Source organism: Protopterus annectens, chromosome 9.part0 (assembly GCF_019279795.1).
Source record: "Protopterus annectens isolate FY-2018-M chromosome 9.part0, PAN1.0, whole genome shotgun sequence".
In the NCBI taxonomy this organism is placed as follows: Eukaryota; Metazoa; Chordata; order Ceratodontiformes; family Protopteridae; genus Protopterus; species Protopterus annectens.
The window spans coordinates 806071958-806088105 of NC_056743.1; the positions used below are offsets into that span (position 1 = coordinate 806071958).

The 16148-nt window shown below is 42.8% G+C and overlaps 1 protein-coding gene across 2 annotated transcripts in view; it reads left to right on the forward strand.

The window, feature by feature from the left end:
• Positions 1-16148, forward strand: part of TFCP2 (transcription factor CP2) — a 1028615-nt gene that overhangs the window by 998174 nt on the left and 14293 nt on the right. The window lies entirely within an intron of this gene.

A 16148-nucleotide genomic window follows, 5' to 3' on the forward strand; every position in this document is an offset into this window, starting at 1 on the left:
GAACCCAGTTATCCGCAAGGTAAATCCTGCAAGCTCTGGGGTTCATGGCCTCCTGGATTCTATTCATTCCATATGCCAGACTGCATATGAGGAAACTACAATGGTACCTAAAAAGCCTTTGGTGTCAACAGTCTCAGGACCTGGAAACATACCTATGATACCCTAAAGAAAGTTTTTCTTTGGTAGGCAGCAGCATGCCACCACAACAATGGACTTCCCTTCTCACAGCTCCACGCCGCCCAGACCCTCACCACAGATGCATCAGACTATGCCTGGGGTGCACACCTGGACGGCAGATGCATTCAGAGTCATTGGAGCCCAAATCAAATACATCTGTACATCAACCAAAAAGAGATGCTAGCTGTTCAGCATGCCCTGACAGCTTTCAGACCCCTACTCTCCTCGGGACCTCTAGTGATCAAAACAGACAACACCACAGTGATGTGGTATATCAACAAGCAGGGAGAGACTCACTCTTACCCTCTCTGCAGGCTCGCCATGACCCTTTGGCACACGGCCTCAGTCATGCAAATACACCTGCTAGCACAATTCCTGCCAGGCTCCCTAAACACTCTGGCAGACATCTTAATCAGAAACCTGCTAGACCCACGAGTGGCAGCTAGACTACAGAACCTTCATCCTTGTAATTCAGAAATGGGGCACCCCGAAGGTGGACTTCTTTGCATCCCACTCCAATCATCAGCTCAGCAAATTCTGCACCAGGGAACCTCACAGCAAGGCCTGCAAAGTGGATGCTCTATCTTTCCAATGGGTAAACCTCTCGCTCTATGCATTTCCCCCTCTACTACTCATTCCAAGGGTACTGCCCAAAATAAGGTAGGAAAAACCAAGGGCAATCTCGACTGCCCCAGACTGGCCACACCAGCATAACTGTCCACTGCTGCGCAGCCTGTCACCCTGCCACCATAGCACCTACCTCAGATCTCAACACTCCTGTCCCAGAAGAATGGAGATTTCATGCATCTACAATTACAGACCCTAAACCTGGCAGTCTGGCTTATTCACTGACCTCTCCTCCAGCTACCAGCCTAAGCAAACAACTCCTGGATGTTCTATATGAGGCCAGACGATACAACATTAGAAAATCCTATGCTGATTAATGGAAAAGTTTTTGCACCTGGATCCAGGCTAAGGGAGCTGAAACAGCACAGCCCTCCATACCTCTTATCCTGGATTACCTAGCAGACCTACTACACAGGGGTCTATCCTTATCTTCTATTAAAATTTATGCCTCTGCCATCTCTGCTCGTTACAGTACAGAGCCACCTCTCTTCTCACATCCTCTCATCAAACAGTTCCTAAGAGGGGCTAACAACTTAAGGCCACCCAGAAGAGCTACTACCCCAGCTTGGGACCTTAACTTTGTGTTGGAAAAGCTCACCCTACCCCACTTTGAGTCTGCAGCTTCAGCAAAGTTAAAATTCCTCTCTTGGAAAACAGCCTTGCTTCTGGCCATCACTTCAGGTAGAAGAGTTTCAGAGCTACAAGCACTTATGGCTGTAGAGCCCTTCATCATTTTCCATGCTGACAGGGTCTCCCTCAGGGCTAAACCATCCTTCATGCCTAAAGTGGTGTCCAGTGTGTCTGTCAACCAGGCCATTCATTTGCCCACCCTTTTACCTAACCCACAAAACAAGGGGGAAAGGATTCTGCACTCTCTAGATGTGCACAGACAGCTCAGAGTCTATCTGGATAGGACTAAGTCTTTTAGAAGAACTGACCAATTGCTAGTCAGCTTCGCAGCAAAGGCAGAGGGCAAGGCCATATCCAAACAAACAATCTCCAAATGGAGAGCACACTGCATCCATTTCTGCTACAAATAGCATGGGAAACCACCTCCAAAGGGGGTCAGGACGCATTCCACCAGGGCAATCTCCACCTCTGCAGCCTTTCTCAGAGGGTTCCCTACCAGGGACATCCTGGAGGCTTCTCCAAATCCCGGGCAGGCTTTGACACTGCAGTCTTGCAGGGCATCCACGCCAGTCCTCAGTCTTCTTGACCTCCTCCACCCTTTTCTTCAGCTTTGGGAATCAACCCAAGTGTGATGACTGCAACAGTGAAACAGGAAGAACATAATACAGTTGTGTACAGTTACCATAAATGTAGATGTTCCAGTGTATTCATTGTTGCAGTCCTGGCAGTCTCTCTTTTCCTCTCTCCTTACAGGGAATTTTTAGTATTTACTTTCTACTGATGGTGTTCTTCCACCATAACCTAACTCCCTATTTGGGGGTTCCTTATAGTTGGGGCAAGAAAAGCTGATGCAATGGCATTGGCTACCTGATTTTATACCACTGACGACCTGTCATCAGTCCTGGAGTGACAGAAACTGACGCAGAAATACTAAGCCTCTGGTATTCTGGCTGACTGAGGGCTACTCCTGGCACGATAAGCCAAGTGTGATGACTGCGACAGTGAATACACTCTTAACATCTACATTTATGGTAAGTGTACACAACTGTACTTTGTGAATCATTTACCCATTTCCCATTTTGCATATTCCACAGAATAAGCAGGAATGAATATCGCATTCATTAAATGTTCCCAGACAATTTTTGTTACCCAGGTAGAACCTAGGATACAAGTAAAACTGACCAACTTTGTGTGTTTCATTTCTTACTAATAAATAAAAGGAACACATTCTCTGAACAGACTGTATTGAAGTGGGTAGCTCACTGTACTATTTCCTGCTTTTGTTCTCTTGGAAAGACTCAAAAGGCTCATGGCAGGCCAGTTTCTGCCAGAGCCTCTGTCACTACAACTTCTATACAGGGGTAAGCACACACAATATTCTGGAGGCAGATACTTGGTCATTTTTACACACTTTTATTCTAAGCATTACTGGTGGTTTTGTCCAAGGGTATGGCAGTCTTTGCCAACACTGCCTGCAGGGTCTCTTGCATAGCCAACCTCTCAAACACAACAGGTGAGCTTTGACAATTTTTCCAATGGTTATGGCTGCAGCAGTGAGCAATAAAAAGCATCTAAAACAGTTGTGTAAGGAATTTATCATAACAATGCTCAAGAAGGTTCAAGGCTGCCATATAGTTCTCCTTCCTCCATCCTGTCTTATGAAGTTATAGGTGTTGGGGAGTTGCAGTTAGTACGAACACCCCCCTCCCCCAAAGCAAGTAATAATTTATAACAGGTTCACCTGTTCATGGTTTCGGTGCAGAAACCAGATTTCTTGGATTTGCTTGGATTTGGCTAAAAGGAGCAGGTCATAGAAATCACTGCAAACCAGGGCACTTGTGCAGAGGACAGTTTGTGTGCTGCCATACCTGAAGCTCATTGAGCAAGAAAAACAAAGATGGTATCAACTAACAATCCCCCTTAGTTTGTACTGGAATTGTGGCAGTTTGCTTGAGAAGGAGGAGTCAGCCTAGAGGAAGTGCTGGGGGAAGTAAACAGTGCAAAACTCTGGAAATCAAGCTATATGTTGGACCATGCTGGCAGCTGAGTTTCCAAAAGCTGTGACTGCAAGTGTCCTCCTATTCCAGCATCTACTGTTCTGGCATTGTCCTCACCATCTTTCCTCAAGGGCAAGAAAGTTCATGTCAGTAGTAGTTTCAGCATGGCCAACAAACAGCCTCAGAATAATTAGTCCAGAAGGAGCCATGTTATCTGTGGTGGTGATGGCTACTGAGGATGATGCTAGCCCAGTGGTAGAGGTACAAGGAGAAACCAATGGATGTTCTTCATATTTCACTGTTGCAGTCATCACATTTGGGTTATCCCTGCCAGGGTAGCCCTTGGCCTGCCTGAATACCAGAGGCTTAGTATTTCTGCATCAGTTGCTGTCACTTGAGGACTGACGTCAGGCAGTCAGTAGTATAAGGCAGCCGACACCATTACATCAGTGTTTCTTGCCATGGAGCCCGAAGCAGAAGCAGTTCGCACGAATGCCGGTTGGCCGCTACCTGAGATTTTGTCTCTGAATTGAAGTTGAAGTCTTCTAAAGCTTGACTCATGATGCCCTACCAACTGCTCCCAGAAAACCAGACGGGTACTATAGAGTCCCTGACTCATAAAAATCCGACAGCTGACCTTGAGGTCATTTGTCAAGGGCCAAAATGGATTAAAGCAACCTCTAAGAATCCCACACCCTCAGACAGGGATTCCCGAGCATTGGACAGATGGGGTAAAAAAGTATACACCTCTGCTACTCTTGCTATCAGGGCACTAAATTGTCAGTTCCATATGCTGAAATTTCAACATCATACCCTGGAACTCCTTAAACAAAAAATGTCTTCCCTTCCTGCTTGGGCAGAATCTAAATATTCACAAGACTTAATGCATTCTGCAAGCCAAGTAACTAAACACACTTTGCACTGTGGTTTTGACGCCCTAGAAGCTTCTTGCAAGGCAGCAGTCACTGGATCTGTCATTAGAAAACATGCATAGCTAAAGGAACAACCCCTGCCAGACCATGTCAAATCTAAATTGTTGGACCATACGTAGATGACTGCCTTATTCAGGCAGACAGCCAGGAAAAGCTGCTCAAGCAGCTGGCCTTTGTAAAGAAACTGCTAACCTCCCTAGGATACGCAATTAATGAAAAGAAATCCAAACAGGTGCCCACCCAAAGGATAATCTTCCTGGGAGCAAGTCTGGACACAGCATCCTAGATGTTATTCCTTACACCAGAGAAACACATTTTCCTGACGACCTACTTCTCTCAACTAGCCACCAGGCCTCAGCTGTCTGCAGTGAAGATCCTGCAAGCTCTGGGGTTCATGGCATGTTGCATACTACTCATTCCATGTGCCAGACTGCACATGAGGAAACTTCACTGGTACCTAAAGAGCCTTTGGTGTCAGCACTCTCAAAACCTGGAAACTCTTCTACCTATAATTACTTGCCTCAGAAAGGAATTTCTTTGGTGGGCAACAGCATGCTCCCACAACAAGGGACTGCCCTTCTCCCCACCCCCCACCACCCATACCCTCACCACAGACTCGTCAGACTATGCTTGGGGTGCACACCTAGACAACAGGTGCATATACAGGGCTAATGGAGCCCTCAGGAAATTCCTCTGCACATCATTCAAAAAGAGATGATGGCTGAGCAGCATGCCTTGATAGCTTTCAAACCCCTTCTCTCTCCAGGGGTTCTCCTGATCAAAACAGACACCACCACTGTAATGTGGTACATCAACAAGCAGGGAGGGACTCATTCCTATCCTCTATGCAGGCTGGCCATGAGCCTCTTCCATGCAACTACACCTGTTAGCACAATTCCTACCAGACTCTCTCAACTCTCTGGCAGACCAATTAAGCAGAAACCTTCTGGACCCACACGAGTGGCAACTCAACAGAAGTACCTTCACCCTAATAACTCAGAAATGAGGAACCCCAAAGGTCGATCTCTTTACCTCCCACACCAACCATCAGCTCAGAAAATTCTGCACCAGGGAGGATCACTGCATGGCTTGGAAAGTGGATGCCCTGTCCTTCCCCTGGGTCAATCTATCAGTCTATGTCTTTCCTCCCCTACCTCTCATCCCCAGGGTACTGCTCAAAATAAGAGAGAAAAATAAGGACAATTCTTATAGCTCCAGACTGGCCCCGACAACACTGGTACCCCTTGCTGCACAGCATGACCCCGCTGCCTCCATGGCATCTTCCTCAGATTCCAAACCTCCTGACCCAGAGGGAAGAGGAATTCATGCATCCCAAATTGCAGACACTCAATTTTGGCAGCTTGGCTTATTCCTTAACCCCGAACCAATCTGCTATTCTAAGTAAACGGGTTCTGGATGTTATCTGTGAGGCCAGATGACATAGCAAAAGAACGTCTTATGCAGATAAATGTAAAAGGTTCTGCACCTGGATCCAGGCTAAGGGAGCCAATACGGCACAGCCCTCCATCCCTCTCATCCTGGCTTAATTAGCTGACCTGCTACACAGTGGTCTCTTTCTCCTCTATAAAAATTCATGCCTCTGTTATTTCTGCTCATTTTCCCACTGAGCAGCTTCTTTTTTCACACCCTTTGATCACACAGTTCCTCTGAGGGGCTAGCAACTTGAGGCCCCCCAGAAAGGCACTAGCTTGGGACCTTAACTTTGTCTTGGAAAAGCTCACCCTTCCCCTTTCAAACCGGCTTCTTCTGCAGAGCTAAGATTTCTCTCCTGGAAGACAGCTTTCCTTCTGGCCATCACTTCAGCCAGAAGAGTCTCTGAGCTGCAAGCACTCATGGCTGTGGAACCTTTCATCATCTTCCATGCAGACAGGGTATCCCTCAGAACTAAACCATCCTTCATGCCCAAGGTGGTGCCCAGTTTGGCTCTCAACCAATCCATTCATCTGCCCACTTTCTTTCCTAATCCCCAGAACAAGGGTGAAAGGATTCTTCACTCTCTAGATGTGCACATACAGCTCAGATTCTATCTGGACAGGACTAAATCCTTCAGAAAGTCTGATCCAATTGCTGGTTAGCTTTGCTACAGGAGCAGAAGGCAAAGCCATCTCCAAGCAAGCCATTTCCAAATGGATAGCACACTGCATCCACTTTTACTACAAACGGCATGGAAAGCCTCCCCCAAGGGGGTCAGGACACACTCCACCAGAGCAGCCTCCACCTCTGCAGCTTTCCTAAGAGGAGTCCCCACCAGGGGCATCCTTGAGGTTACCACCTGGACATCTGTTCACACTTTTACCAAGCATTGCCACCTGCCTCTCTTCTCCAAATCCAGGGCAGAGTTTGTCTCTTGCAGTCTTCCAGGGCATTCTAGCCAGCCTCTTGCTTCCTTGACTGCCTCCACCCATTTCCTCAGCTTTGGGAATCTAACTAAATGTGATGACTGCAACAGTGAAACATGAAGAACATTGTACAGTTGTGTACACTTAACATAAATGTAGATTTTCAAGTGTATTCATTGTTGCAGTCCTGGTTTCCCTCCCTCCATCCCCCTTTATTCTCTTTCTTTCCTTACAAGGGACATATTGGTATTTATTTTCCACTGGTGGGGTTCTTCCACCAGAACCTGGCCTCCTACTTTGGGGGCTTCCGACAGGTTAGGGCAAGAAAAACTGATGTAATGGTGTTGGCTGCCTTACTACTGCCTACCTGACGTCAGTCCTCAAGTGACCGTAACCGGAGCAGACATACTAAGCCACTGGTATTTGTGCCGGCCGAGGGCTACCCTGGCATGGATAACCCAAATGTGATGACTGCAACAGTGAATACACTCAAGCATCTACATTTATGGTAAGTGTACACAACTGTACTTTCTGAGGTTCCTTGTCTCGGGGGGGGGGGGGGCAGCAGCAGTCCTCCACAGAGCTTGCCTGACTTCACTCTGTGGAAGTACTTGAGAGCCATTTGTCCTGCCACTGGTTAGCATGGTTAGCCATGCCATACAAATAGTTAATTTTGGATATCATATGCAAACATAAAATAATTTCCATCTTGGCCTCTGTCCATTTGCTCTTCTGTTCTCTTCCCAGCATCCTACCCCACCAGATGAGGGTAGCAGTTCTAGAGGTTACAAACCTCCACAAAAAAAGCCATCAAGGAGGTCCCACTATACCAGAGCAGAACCATCTGCTGTTCAGTTTCTTTTTTTTGCCAAAAAAAAAAAAACTACCTCAGGCCCATTCTAGACTTAAGTGAGCTATGGTGGTTTGTTCTCAGACAGTACTTTCAGATGGACTATTGTGTAGCCAAGGAAGAGTGGATGAGTTCTTTGGACTTCCAGTATGCATATCCACATATCAAGGTAACCAAAGAGTTGAAGATATTTCTTCATTTTCAAATAGAGACTTGTTACTGCCAGATCTTTGGCAAACACGTTGCCTTACTGGCAAATTAGTAGTAGTGCCCTGCTACACTCCTTGTCAGTCTGTCAAATGTCATTGCTCCTCCCACTTGCCTGTCTGTGGGTGTGAAACACCAGTCACTGGCAGGATCAGAACTGCCCTTCGAACCAACAAACAGGACCCTCCCAGTTGTCTAGTGCAACAGTAAGAGAAGGATCTTTTGGAAGTCTTCTCTCTCTGACTTCATTCAAGTACCAAGCTCAGTTAAGAAACCCATTTTGGGTTTTATTTCCTTCTTCGGTCTTTTCCTGTCATTATTGTGTGTTCTGCTGATTTGCTTATTTTTTGTTGGACAATTGAATATACTTTGAGTTTTATTTCTCGTACAGTATGAGTTATACTGTTTTGTTTTACCTAATTCTGAGTTTCTATGGGGCTTTTAACCCTTGTGTTTTATCGCCATTGGTAAATATTGAGTTTCTGTACTAAGGCCGTTTAGCGCAGTCCCTCTGTCTGCCTCATGCTGCCAGAATCGCAAGTAAAAGCCCACACACACACACACACACACACACACACACACACTTTCTCTGGGGCTGTGTTTGTGGTGATTGAGTAGACTTTCAACATTTTAAACAATTTTTTTTGTTTAATTTGCGATTTTGGCTTAATTTTTTCTGAAGCATTACTGACAGAAATTTGTGTACGTTTATACTTAATTCCTTGTGTTAGGCTTTTTGTATCCACATGGGGGCAAAGCTAGCCTTTATTAAAATTGGAGATCTGCTGGAGAAATTCTCTTCAAGACATCTTGCAGCCATGCTTGGAGGGCACACACATTCTCATTCCCTTGGACAGGAATGTCCCTGTTTGCATTTCCACCCTTTCCAGTGATTCACAAAGTAGTTCTGAAGGTCCAGAAAGAAATGCCCAAAGATCATTTTGGTGACCCCCTATTTATTTTATGTATTTATTCATTTGTTTATTTGTCTTTGTTTACTGGGAAAGTGCAACTGAGTAATACCCATTTTTAACGAAGGCCTGGGGAGAAAACACAGAGTAGTCATATTTCTGTTCACACTTCTGTTTACATTTATACACAAACAGTAGTTACATTCATTCTAAGATTTTACAGATTTTGAAGTTACTAAATAGCCCTCTTGCAACTTAGTGGATTGTACAGGCAGCAGTTGTATGTAAAAGTTGTTTTGTCATTTCAGTGAGAAGTTGAGTGTATTCTGTTTAAGGAGAGTATTTGTGGAGCATGTGCATGACCAGGATTAGTTAAGATAATGATTAAGCAGTGGTTTAAACTTACTGCGTTTGTTGAAGAGTTTTACAGATGTGGGGATACCATTGCAGAGTTTAGCAATGTATTAGGAGTAGAGCGAGTCTCCTGCAATGTTGTTTGACTTATTTGTAAGTAGTAAGAATTTGTTACTAGAACTGAGGTCCCTTGCTGGACAATAGGTCAATAATAATTTATGTACTACAGTGCATTTTTCTGGAAAATGAATGAGTTTGTGTGCTGTAGTTAATAAATGTTAGGTAGCTGTGTAGTTTAATTGCTTTAAGCTATGACAGTGGTGAGTCGTATGAGGAAGATTGGTGGCAATGTTAGCTACTTTATTGGAGTAGGAGGCAAGTTTCTTTGACTATTGTTTATTTTGATAGGAGCAGCTTGCAAGAAAGTCGGCAATAAGGTGGGTGGCTAGAGTTTTTCTTTCAGTATCTGTAATAAGTCCATTGTTCCTATAAAGGGAGCCTAGTTTCTGGTGAGTAAATTTAATGGTGTGCAGTATATGCTGGTCATATTTGAGATTGGCATCTATTATAACACCTAGAAGTTTATTGTGAGTTAGTTTCAATGACCATATTATTTGGGGACTTCCAAGATTAATTCTAGCTCTTCCAGTGTGAAAACAGAAACTTGGCATAGAAAGCCAGTGGGCCTATACTTCTGGGTAAATTTCAGTAACTGGCTGGTAAGTGCAACGCTTGGATGCCAAGAAAAAAGAAATGGAGGACCTGAAGGAAAATCAGCTACAAAAGTTGAGGAAAAAATACTGCCTGGGAAAAGTACTGCAGCTGTTCAGCAAAAAGCAATGAAAGCTGCAGACATGACTTCCAATAACATAGAAGAAAGTATAAGACAACTACACACAGACCTGATTAAAATAAACGAAACACTGATGGAGTATATCAACTCAAATAACAAAAGGCTGGAAAAAATGGAAGAAGCTTTCAACATATATTCAGATGAGGTGATAAAACTGTAAAACTCAGAGGTCAAATGAAATGGCTGGCTGAATTTGAGACTGCACAAGAAGAGAGGTTTCAAAAAAATAGAATTAGAGGATACAGCACACAGGGAAAGCCTGAGATTTTCTGCTATACCAGAGAAGCTGGAAGGAACAGACTGTGTTAATTTTATGAAAGTGCAAATAAGCAATGGTACTGGTATTCCACAATAGGAACTGTTAATTGAAAGGGCACATTGTGTGAATGCTCCAAACCTGGCTATGAGAGAGCATCCTAGACTTAATAGTAAAGATGCAATCTTGGCAGCAGCAGGACTTGATTCTGATAAAACTGTGGCAGAAGGACAAAGTACTAAAAGTTTGAGACAACAGAGTATTTGTGGAGAATGACTATTCATTGTACACCAGGCGGAAGTGGAGTAAATTTATTCCATTATTCATGGAATATTGAGAAGTTGAGATTCAAACTGCTGTAACCATCTGTCTTCAAAATATTTTTTTTCTCTAGGAGCAAAATAATTTTTTGATGAAGTACATGCTAAAGAGGAAATAGTTTGTCCAGCAAAAGTGAGCTGTGAAAAAGGAGAAGATTCTGCTTCTTATTCTTCTGGTAATTAAGAACACAGTGACACTGCAAGTGAAATCTTTTCAAATGTGTCAATGGAAAATGCTTGAGTGAAGGAAAAAAATTCGTGTCAACTAGAAGTATTGAGAGTAAGTTGGAGATGGACATAAAATGGAATAACTTGGAAATTGACAAATGTATGATTGCAAAACAATAATTATATTTGTGAAACATAACAGAAAATGCAAATCTGGAAATATTGGACTTTTTTGAGTTTTTTTTAAACGTGTAGGGGACTATAAAGCATGTGCCGTACTTCATGTCATTAATGATAGGAAAATACTTGGGAGAGGGTAAGAGGAGGGAGAAAGTCAACTGTAAGTAAAACATATTTTCTTAATGGCATTATTTTAATAGTGCATGATTTTTTTTGCATGCTATAATGTAGTTTTCTCGAAGGTAATGGGGATAGTAATGTAAATAGGTGCTCCTGTTTTTTTTTCTTTCTCCCTTTTCCCTTTCTTTATGTTCAGTTTTAAGAACTGTAGGCATTGCAATGTAACAAAAACATCTGTTTAAAAGGGCATGAAAAAAGAAAAAATTGTGTGCTTTTTTTCATTCTTGCATAGTGGAATGACTGGATTAAGGCCCATAGCTTGATTTAGTAACGAGTTTTAAGAGGAGGCAAGTAAATTAAAATGAATACTGAATATTATAAGGGTTTTTCTAGTAAATATATGCTTAGCAATTTTGTATCTAGTTCTCATGTCTCTAGGAGACAATCTGATAAAGAAATGGCTAGGAGATGTTCTCTGAAAGAATTTGTGCTCTCCCAGCTGAGAGAGCTATAAAGATAAGACGAAAACCAAGACAGCTCTTAGTAGAAGCACAGGCTGCACCGTACGTCTTGCCTTTCTTTTAGGTTAACTCAAATCTGTCGGTCCCTATTAGGAGGGTGAAAGTTCAGTATTTGAAAATGTACATAGTTTTGTGCGTTAAGTGAATAGGTTTTAGAGGGGTATTGGAGTATGTTTTTGAGGGCTTTCTATAAAACAAAAAGTTTTGTAAGATGTGACATTGGCTCAAATGGAATTGACAAGAAACTACTGTATAAAAGATCAGCCTGCCAAACAGTGCCTGTATGTAACAAAAAAAAAAAGACATTTAACAAAAAAGCCGTTGTATATTAAAGGTGGGAATAATAACTTTTTAAGACAGTGATGCTTTCTGTAATGTCTTTAAATGTCAATTGTCTCACAGATAAATACAAAAAAGAAAGATTGGTGAACTATTGTTAAACATGTAGAGTGCAAATAGCTGTGCTACAGGAGACGCACTTGGAAAGAACTGAACATGTGAATTTGATAAAGAAAGGTTTTCAGGATGGTTATTCAGCAGAATACCTGAGGAAAAGAGTACTTATATTGATTGCAAGAGGAGCTCCGATAGTGATAGAAGAGGATAAAAAAGATAATAGTGGTAGTTTTGTAGTACTAAGGGGCTGCCGACAAGGGAGGAGGATTATACTGGAATGTATTTATTTTCCAACTAAAACTGCTACAATGGAGCTTAAGAAAATTCTGGGAGAAATATTCGGCTTTCAGCAAGGAATATTATTTATAGGTGGGCACTGTTTGATTTGCAACAGTGAAGATGTGTTGGGGCAGAAGGGAAAATAAAACAGAGGAGGGGTAGTTTGTTGAAGAAATTTATGAAAATATTTGGCTTGGAAGAAGTGAATTCAGTACTAGGAGTTCGGAGTGACTTTACATATACCCAAAGATACAAAAACTGAGCTAGGCTTGACAGAATTTACATTTCACAGGAACGTGCATTTAATTGAAGGTGTTGATACATACCCAATAATTAAAATAAAAACACGGGGTAATGAAATAAAAATGAGATACTGGCACTTTCCCACCTATCTGTTAAAAAGAGGAATTTAAGGAATGGGTACTGGAAATTATTCAGGAGCTATTAGAGAAGATAGAAATTTCTTCTGAAAATATAACTAGGGAGTGGGATAAAATTGAAGTGGAGTTTAAAAATAGGGTGGAAATAAAATAAAAGGATATGGTTAATAAGTAACAAGAATTATTTAGAGGGACTGACAAATGTTAAAGTATTGCAAAATAGGGGGAATCCCACAGAACAAGAAGAGTACTAACTGCTGTAGAATAACAAAGTAAGGGATTACCTCGATAATGTGCATGAGTTTAGAAAGTTTGCTGTTAAGCAACTGTTTAACTGTAGAGCAAAAAAAAAAAATTAGCACAGTGACTCCGGCTACAGAAAGTACAAAAGGCTGTTGTCAAGTTTAGGGAGCCTATAACAAGGAAGATAAGAGATCCTGTAGAAGTATTGCATATAATTTGGAAATTCTATGAAATGCCTGTATAAAGCAGGAGTATATGGAAATCAGAAAAAGTACAAATAGAAATGTTTATGGAAGAATTAAATATGCCAAGATTAGAGGTAGATGAGGCTCAATTACTAACAGAATAGGAGGAGATGAGCCAAAAATGGTGATGTATAACCAATCTGCAGGAAAATCCCCAGGAATAGATGGTAATTCCCATGGAAGTTTGGAAGCTAGGAGGTAAAAACTGATAAAAGATCTGGAAAGTTTTGTTTAACAGTATTTTAAGAAGAGAAGTACCAGCATCCTGGAAGTAAGCAGTGGTAGCTGTAATACTTAGAGGGTAAAGATCCATCAGAACTAGCTTCATACAGGCCCATTTCAGTACTAAACCCTGATTATAAAGTGTCTATAATGGCTAAAAGAATGGCAGACATGATGCCAAAATTGATAGATGTGGATCAGTGTGGTTTTGTGGAGGGGAGGCAAACATTTGACAACATTAACAGAACATCGATGATCCTGAGGGAACCAGAATATAAGAAAATACAACTATTGTTGGTGGGTCTTGATGCAGAGAAAGCATTTGACAGTAAATGAGCAGGTCATTGAAAGCATTTGCATTCCCTGATAAAATTATAAGGTTGATTTAGAAGGATATATGAGGGAGCAGAGGTGAAAATTGAAGTGGGTGAGCTCCTCTCTGATAATTTCTGCTTGAGCAGAGGAACCAGGCAGGGGTATCCTCTTTCCACTTTATTTGCATTATATTTAGAACCGTTGGCAAAGAAAATAAGGGACTCAGAAATTCAAGGATATAATTGGATAATAATTCAAGAAAAGCTGGCTCTATTTGCAGATGATATTTTATACCTGATAACACCAGAAAAGGACACTACAGTGATGTTCATAGTGTTTCACTGTTGCCGTCATTACACTTGGGTTATCCTGCTGGCAGGCTACCCGCAGTCGGCCTGAATTCCAAAGTCCTGGTCCGGCGTCAATTGCTGTCGCCTCTTCCCTGACGTCAGTGCGCCAGGGGTATATAAGATGCAGCCAACGCCATTTTCTTCAGTCTTTCTTGCCGCGCAGTGCCTGAAGCAAAAGCAGTTCGCAAGTGCCGGTCGGCCGACTCCTGAGATTTTTGAAATTTAATTTCAGATCCAAAGTCTTCAATAAAGCTAAGTACCCCGTTGGGGAAACGTTTTCTTGCTCCAGACCCATGTCAGTAAAAGTTAACAATTGTATTTCTTGTGGGAAGCAAATACCTCATAAGGATTTTCATTCTTACTGTATTCATTGCCTAGGCCCTGACCACGACGTTGCTAGTTGTCGGTTTTGTGCTAGATTTAACCAATGCACTATTAAGCGTCTGTTCGATTTTGCTTTACATTACTTTGGCCGAAGGTTTAATTATATAATACCGTCGGAGCAACCGACGAACGGAGTTCATAAAAAGCGCAAGGAGAAAGAAAAGGACAGGCATCTGAGGTCCAAAATGATGACAAAGCCTCTTCTAGGCCAGTCGCCGGTTCTCAGTGAGGCGCTTTCGCAGCCCCTGACACCCGCTACCTCAGAGCCACAGGCCGCCTCCGACTCCCACGTGGAGACACCTAGGCCTCTGGAAAGTCAAGGTATTGGCCCTACAGAAACTATTCCCTCAGATGGGTCCGGAGCTGCTGAGCAGGCATCAGCTTCTGAGGGTGTTTTCAGACCTACACAGCTTACTATCAAGACCACTTCAGCAGCCAAGGCAAAGTCTAAAACACCTTTAAAGACAAAGAAACAAGTACAGCATTCTCCTGGACAGTCATCCATGCCTAAGAAACAGATGCTTAAAATGTCCGAGGACCTAATTACTTTGATCAAGGGTTCCCATCCCCCTCCTGATAAAAGGCGTAGGCAAGACACTGACTAGGATTCCCCTGACCAGGTTTGTATCCCTTCTGATTCCTCTTCAGAACAGGAATATTCTCTTCCTCCCTATGAGGACTCTGCTGAAGAATCTATCCCTTCAGCCGTTCCTCCTGAGAACTACTCTTTTGGGGAAACCCTGCACACCATGAGGAAGCATTTCCACTGGGAGAGCCAAGATTATTCAGAATTCAAGAAAAGGCTCAGAGACTTTCTTTTATTGCCTCAACACAGACCTCTTGCTATTCCTCCTGTGCTAGACATTGTAGATGTATTTTCGGAGTCCAGTTTGTCTCCTGATTCTTTACCCCCTGCACCAGTTAAGCCAGATAGGTACTACAGGGTTCCAGATTCACACAAATTTCTTTATAAAAGCCCTGCTGCTGACCAAGAAACTGTATCTCAGGGTCCCAAAGGGGGGTCAAGGCTTCCACTGCAAAAAAACCCTATTCCCTCTGATAGGGATTCTAGAGCACTGGACAGATGGGGGGGAAAAAGTTTACACCTCTGCTACTTTAGCTGTAAGGGCTTTAAACTGCCAGTTTCACATGCTTAAATATCAGCAATACCTAATGTCTCTGCTAAAACAGAAAATGCTGACAAACTCTGAATGTCCTGAAAACAAGAAAATGCAGGATTTATTGCATGCAGCCGAACAAGTGAGAAAGCGTACTTTGCAATGTGGTTTTGATTCACTAGAGGCTTCTTGCTTGGCCGCAATTACAGGCTCTGTCATTCGAAGGCATGCTTGCTTAAAGGAACAGAGTCTGCCTGATCATGTTAAAGCAAAATTATTGGATGCTCCATTACAGCATGTTACTTTGTTTGGTGTTAAGGCAGAAGAGGTGTTAAAGAAAATGGAGGATAAAGCGAAATCAATGCAGACAGTAAAGGATTTCTTACAGGTTCAGCCACCCAGATTTAGCAGGAACTGGTTTTCTAAAAATTGGTCCTTTCCAGTGTCAGGTCACAGAGGCAGATACACATGCCCTAGAGGCAGATCTCAGCCCCAAGGCTCATACAGGCCTAAACAGTGGGGTGCTTCAGCCTCCAAAGGCGGAGAAGACAAATCACAACCATATAGAAAACAGTCCCAATGACTTCCCACTACCAATGCCAAGCACTTACCTTTTGGCAGCACCCTTAGGGGGAAAAGTAGCACTTTTCTCACAAAATTGGCACATGATCACCCAGGACAAATGGGTACTGAATATTGTTCCTCAGGGCTACAGGTTCCACTTTCACACCCTCCCAAGGGCAAAAGGTATGC